Source organism: Phalacrocorax aristotelis, chromosome 8 (assembly GCF_949628215.1).
Source record: "Phalacrocorax aristotelis chromosome 8, bGulAri2.1, whole genome shotgun sequence".
Lineage (NCBI taxonomy): Eukaryota > Metazoa > Chordata > Aves > Suliformes > Phalacrocoracidae > Phalacrocorax > Phalacrocorax aristotelis.
Window position 1 is genome coordinate 29285825 of NC_134283.1, and position 6000 is coordinate 29291824.

A 6000-nucleotide genomic window follows, 5' to 3' on the forward strand; every position below is an offset into this window, starting at 1 on the left:
CGGGGCTCCCCGCCGTCCCTTCGCCAGACTGGTCGCGGCCACCGCGCCACGACGGTCGCCTTGGTAGTCTGGAAGCGGGGCGCGCAAGAGGGGGCCCCCAAAGAGGGGACAGGGCGAGAGACACCTGTGCTGCCAGGGCAGCTGCCTCTGGGGGACCGGGATGTCAGACTAAGCTGGTGCCGCCCCAGAGCTCGTCCTCGGCCTGCCTCTGAGGTATAGGTACCACATGAACGCGCTTTGGCGGTAAATAAAGGACGCTGAAGTTTGCTTTTCATTTCCCTCGACTGTGACTGGAAGTGCTTACGCAGTTACACACCCGAAGCAGTTTAGGAAATTGCTCTTTTTATTTGCCGGTGACTGGACTCCAAAAACTACACTAATAACTTCAGTCCTTAGGAAGTTTTTCCTCACACAGTGCAAAGATAGGCTGACATTTAATGCCCCGTTACGAGTGTTATGGAGTCTCTTGTTACTGTCGGCAGCTGGAGGGAAGCCTGCTGATGGTGGCAGGACACGGCAAGTTGTCTGACTACTGCTCACGACTCAGTTTTCCAGCAAGAACCCATAATGGAGCAGACAGCCATTCCCACCCCCCAGCTTTGTGATAAGGTGCCATGTAATTCTAGATCAATTCCTGTGACCTAGGGCGGATCTAAAAGCTATGATCCAGAAGGAGGGTTTGGGCAGTTTGTCTTGGAAGCTGAAGTTTCCTGATGTGTCTGGAGTTCTGCTTCAGCAAAGGTCTCTGTTGAAGCCACCCTTCACAAACCAAGGAAAGACTAAATCCTCAAATCCTGGGCAAGTGGTTTACTCACGAACCTATTGTGTAGAAAGAAGAACCACCACTTCTTCATCCTCCATTCCCCTACTGCCCCTAAATACATATCAGAAAACTTTTTACGCCATACCAAGTGACCATTGCTTAGTCCTGGTCACTACCTTTCTTCAGGAAAGGGTCCCAGAAGAGGACAGCGTTTGCTCACAGCCCTAGAAGAGTTCAGATGTAGACCTGTCCTCAGTTCCTGCTCAGTAGATCCAGCAGAGTTTTTCTCCCATGCTGACCACCTTTGAGCACAATGAGGGAGCCCAGATGCCTCATTTTGGGGTTCTGCGGCTGCTTTGAGCATTGGTATTTTGTTGGGTGTCATCCTAAAACCTGTCATAAAAGGATTTCTTCTTCATTTTCATCTGGAATCTTACATTTAAAAAAGCTGAAATTCTCACGTGGATGCCATCTCTCATTTATCATGTTTCCTTTCTGAAATGCCTGTATTTGGAAAACTTAGTCTGAAGTCTTCTTAATTTTCACTTCTTGTCCTTTAAAGGAAGTTAAGAGGCTATTAACAAGGCTGCAAAACTCTCTTCCTGTAACCTGCATGTAATTGTGGAAATTACCATGTGTTATTCTTAAAGAGAGGAAATTTTGGTGTGGCTTTGCGGTTTTTCACTGCAATGTAGTTTACTATTGAAATTTTAAACACAAGCATTTACATACATATGAGGGAATACAAGAATTGAGCTGCTACCTGGAAGTTAACTACTGCCTGTTCATAAACATACACTGTGATTGTAAGACAGAGTCTTTAATTTCCTGTCACCAGACTATGCAGTGTGGAATGTTTTGTGTAAAATGAGCTATCTGGTGTCGTGCAGACATCTCTGGTGGTGGTGGGGAACAAATCTGCAGTGAGATTTATCTGTACCTTAATTCTGAGGCATTTTTTCCAGCGCCTGCACTCTGTGTTTCCTACACACCTTCCAACTCCAGGAGAAATGAAATGCCGTCACACGGAAGTGCCAGTAATAAACATATACATGCAACCCAGAAAAACAAGAAAAACCTAGTCTACAGCCTTAGAGCTGCCCAATTCCTGCTCTCCTGAAACAGGCAGAAAACTTCCTGGCCCAGCCTTCCACTGCAGAAATTATAATCTTCCCTTTCCAGCAATGCAATTTGGTGATTGCTTTCCTAGTCTCTGACTTTGGTCAGGGACAAAACCAAATATTTTGTACCTGGGTTTCTGAGGAGCAAGTTCTGAATTTGAATACACTGGTTGTCTACTTTAAGCTATTTATCTAGTCAACCTTAATTCATATCCCCGTGTAAAAAATGTGAATAAATAACGGACTCTGGTAATTAATGACCAGAGGGCTGTTCAATTAAAAACAAGCTCAGCAAATCTGAAAGGTCAGTTTAAGTACTGCTTCACAAGAAGGTGACATGCTTTAGCTGAACCTCATCGCAGCTAAGGCAGAATATGTGAAACAAACAAGCCAAGCTCAACTCCTACCTATCTTTAGTCCACCTCAGAGCAAAGGTTTAGCTCAAACTAGAAGTTTGGCCTGTGAGAGGCTCAGAACATTCCTTAATTTGCAGATCAAGTTGATTTATAGGTTACGAGCACTTTTAGATTGCAGTCATTTGTACATCAGCCAGCATGTTGTGTTGAATACCCCATAAGTAAGAATAAATAAATCTGAAGGTGAATGTATGAATGGCTATATACATACATATATTTATATAACCAGTTCCAAGCTATACTTGTTAATGACCATCCTGAAGTACTACACAGTGTCTGTGTGGAATGAAACCATGTGAGAAGGTTCCATATGAATGACATACCTGAAGGCGAGCACTTTTTGTTTTAAACTAGTATTACTTACAAAGATGTTTGGGGGCAAGACAAAAATTGTTTTATTGCTATATTAGAATCTCATTTATTTATTGTTATGGCCAACTTGACCTCTCTGGATCTTAATGCCTTAAACCATACTTTGGTATTTACCTCTATATAGTGTAAAAAAAACCAAAGTACCCCCTCCCCAAGCCCCCAACAATTCATAGAATCGTAAAATCATAGAATGGTTTAGGTTGGAAGGGACCTTTAGAGGTCATCTAGTCCAACCCCCCTGCAGTGAGCAGGGACATCTTCAACTAGACCAGGTTGCTCAGAGCCCCGTCCAACCTGACCTTGAATGTTTCCAGGGATGGGACATCTACCACCTCTCCAGGCAATCTGTTCCAGTGTTTCACCACCCTCACTGTAAAAAATTTCTTGCTTACATCTAACATAAATCTACTCTCTTTTAGTTTATAGCCATTACCCCTTGTCCTGTTGCTACAGGCCCTGCTAAAAACTCTGTCCCCATCTTTCTTAGAAGCCCTCTAAGTACTGAAAGGCCGCAATAAGGTCGCCCCGGAACCTTCTCTTATCCAGGCTGAACAACGCCAACTCTCTCTGCCTGTCCTCGTAGAGGAGGTTCCCCAGCCCTTGCATCATTTTTGTGGTCCTCCTCTGGACGTGCTCCAACAGCTCCATGTCCTTCCTGTGCTGAGGGCTCCAGAGCTGGATGCAGCACTCCAGGTGGGGTCTCACCAGAGCAGAGTAGAGGGGCAGAATCACCTCCCTCGACCTGCTGGCCACGCTTCTTTTGATGCAGCCCAGGGTACGGTTGGCCTTCTGAGCTGCAAGCGCACATTTGTTCATGTCTACCTTTTCATCCACCAGTACCCCTAAGTCCTTCTCTGCAGGACTGTTCTCGATCTTTTCATCCCCCAGCCTGTATTGATATTGGAGGTTGCCCTGACCCAGGTGCAGGACCCTGCACTTGGCCTTGTTGGACCTCATGAGGTTCTCACAGGCCCAACTCTCCAGCTTGTCCAGGTCTCTCTGGATGACACCCTCTCCTTCTGGTGTGTCAACTGCACTACTCAGCTTGGTGTCATCTGCAAAATTGCTGAGGGTGTACTTGATCCCTCTATGTCATTGATAAAGATATTAAATAGTACTGGTCCCAGTACGGACCCCTGAGGGACACCACTCATCACCGGTCTCCATGTGAACATTGAGCCATTGACCACTATCCTCTGGATGTGACCAGCCAGCCAGTTCCTCATCCACTGAACAGTCCACGCATCAAATCCGTATGTCTCCAGTTTAGAGAGAAAGATGCTGTGGGGGGCTGTGTCAAAGGCCTTACAGAAGTCCCAATAGATGACATCCATAGCTCTTCCCTTGTCCACTGATGCAGTCACTCCATCATAGAAGGCCACTAGGTTGGTCAGGCAGGACTTGCTCTCTGTGAAGCCGTGCTGGCTGTCTCAGATCACCTCCCTGTTCTGCATGTGCTTTAGCATAGCTTCTAGGAGGGTCTGTTCCATGACCTTCCCAAGAACAGAGGTGAGGCTGACAGGACGGTAGTTCCCCCAGTCCTCCTTTCTACCCTTTTTAAAGGTGGGCACAATGTTTCCCTTCTTCCAGTCCCCAGGGACTTCACCTGACTGCCACGACTTCTCAAATATCATGGAGAGTGGCTTGGCAACTACACCAGCCAATTCCCTCAGGACTCTGGGATGCATCTCATCAGGTCCCATAGGCTTGTGTATATCCAGGTTCCTCGGGCAGTTACGACCTGATCTTCCCTTACAGTGGGAGGGGCTTTATCCCCCTGGTCTCTATCCTGTGGTCCATCAGCTTGGGAGGGGTGAGGAGAGAGGTGAACAGTGAAGACTGAGGGGGAAAAAAGGTATTGAGTTCCTCAGCCTTCTCCTTGCCTGCTGATACTAGGCCACCATTCTTGTTCATCAGCGGGGGGTACACTTTCTTTGACTTCCCTTTTCTGGTTGATGTACCTGTAGAAGCCTTTCTTGTTATTCTTTGCATCCCTTGCCAAATTCAGTCCAATGACTACTTTACTCAGAAGACACTAGGGCAGTTTAAGAGGTGCAAAATATACCTGTGTCTAATTAAGGCAATTTAAGCTCCTCTATAGTAACTACCTATTGCGCATGCGCTTATCACATGGTAGGTGAAAGCATGCTAGTATCTGTGCGCTGCAAAGCCTCGGTGTAAATTACCTTGTGGTATTTGGTTCCTGTAACCTGGCTCTGAGTGCAAAGTGTTGTCATTGACAACCTTCTCAGTGGAGGACTGCGGCTTCAGTTGCTTGTCACTTCTCAAATTTCTGTTTCCTCGAGTGAGAAGTTTCATGTTCATTGTCTGCCGTGTGTAATTTCTTCTGCTGTATTTTTAAGTTTCAGATGAAACAGTTTCCAAGGATGAGGCTAGGAATAGCCCTGTGCTGGGCCAAAGCCTCGTGCTGTTTTGCCAGGGTGGTGAAACCTGTACCTAAGTTCTGGCTTTTTCTGTTTTTGCAGAAATTCATCCCCTGCGCTAGTGCAGGATGTGGCCCGCAGTGCTGGAGGCAAGGTTGTGGGGCAGGATAAAGGTGCCAGTGCAGGAGCACAGGATAGCAGCGCACAGCTGGCTGCCTGGAGTGGCGCAGGGTCCAGGTTCACCTGTCCTCTGCAGGTGAGGCACAGCAGGGGAGTGACCTGGTTAAATGCTGCTGGTAGAAGATTTGCTGGGAGACTGTGGACCACTGAAAACATAGTGGACTGATTTCCTGTGAGTTTCGAGCTATCCTCTGAGCACAAAAGCTGTTGATCCTGTGGGACTCATTTAAACCTCTTTCCTCCTTTCTGCACATCTCTGAGGCAAGGTGTGCACTGCTCCCCAGGTAAGACACAGCAGTTGCAAAAGATTATTTTTACAGAAAGGGAGTGATCCTTGTGCCACAGGGACAAGAGTTGTAGACAGTAGGAGAAGGCAGTGTCATCCACAGACTGGCTTGAGCACCACTTTGCTTTGCAAGCACAGAAGCCTGGGAAAGGAGAAGGAAGAAGGTGCCAAACTGTGCACGTCTCGCAGCAACTGCTGTTCCTCCTGCTTGTGAGACTACGGGATGCCCCAATGCTTCATGGGGTAAATTTAAGATTCTTCATACTGGTAAGTACTGCTTGTACTGTGTGTGCTCTGCTACATGCTGGCTGCAGGGCTTGCTGAGGGCTGGAGGTACTTGGGGGAACAGCTGACCTTTCTTGCATAGACAAGAGGTATCAGGGGCTGCATGGGTGTGCACCTTCCAGCCTGGAGTAGAGCACTGCAGGGTAACAAACGCCACAGGCCCACGGTGCTTATGCCTCAGCGTGTGTGCACA